The following is a 1,042-nucleotide window of genomic DNA, read 5'->3' as shown; positions in this document are numbered from 1 at the left end:
TGGCCCCGTTGCTTGGAACAAAGCGATAGAGTAAAACCTTTCCCCTGCGCTGCGCTCAATAACAACCAACTGCAGAACCGCAGAACCATACGTCATGACAGTCTGAGGACAACAGCGCCAGACTAACAGTCTGAGGCCGGAAGTGGGCGGAGTAGCAGTATCAGATCGGAAGTGGGCGGAGTTCATGTAAACTAATAATGGCGGAAGACACGGTAAGAAGTTAACGGCGTAATTACGAGAGCTCAGTCAAAAGTTAATGAAAACGCATCAAAATTCACTTCAAAAAGGCTGTTGTGCATGGAGGTATGAACATCTTATTATATTACGTCTAATATGGTGTAATAGTAGCCCCTTTGGAATTAGCTGGTTTTCTGCATGATTTGGTCAAAATTGGTCATTAAAGTCAAAAGTTTAGACGAGCAATACACACAAACACTCTAATAAAACACAAAACAGTTATATATTTGTATTTGTATTTTATAATAATATTTCATATCTTTGAACACATCCCACTAAACATTTTAATACACAACAGGGATACGTTTTGAGTAGGGTTGGAGTTACACTCTGAAGCACCCTGGACCTCCAGGAACTGAGTGTTTACTATTTTTTTCCCCCCTATATTTCAGATTTCAGATTTCACAGATGTGGACTGGGCTGCAGACCAACCCAACATTTCCACTGTCTCTACTGTACAGCCACAATTCTAAGGAGAGAGGTTTTTCATTCTCATTTAGGACTTCATAACAGCAAAAGTAGGTGGCGATATGCACACAGGATGTAACACGCCAAAAAACGGAAGAAGACGTATGGTTCTGCGGTTCTGCAGTTAGTCCTATCTCGCACAGACTGGACTGGCGTCTTACCTTAGACCCGCCCTGGGTCTAAGGTAACAGCTGATGTTACCTTAAGGACTGATGACAGCTCACTAGCTGTCATCAGTCCGCCATTGTTTCACCGCCGGGGGAGATGTAAACAAGAATGACTCCTAAGCGATTGAGGTGTTCTGTTGTTGGATGTAATAATGAACATAGCAGTCGTC

The sequence above is a fragment of the Sinocyclocheilus anshuiensis genome, unplaced genomic scaffold, assembly GCF_001515605.1.
Source record: "Sinocyclocheilus anshuiensis isolate Anshui unplaced genomic scaffold, SAMN03320099.WGS_v1.1 scaffold130, whole genome shotgun sequence".
Lineage (NCBI taxonomy): Eukaryota > Metazoa > Chordata > Actinopteri > Cypriniformes > Cyprinidae > Sinocyclocheilus > Sinocyclocheilus anshuiensis.
Note: the sequence above shows the minus strand (reverse complement) of the source record.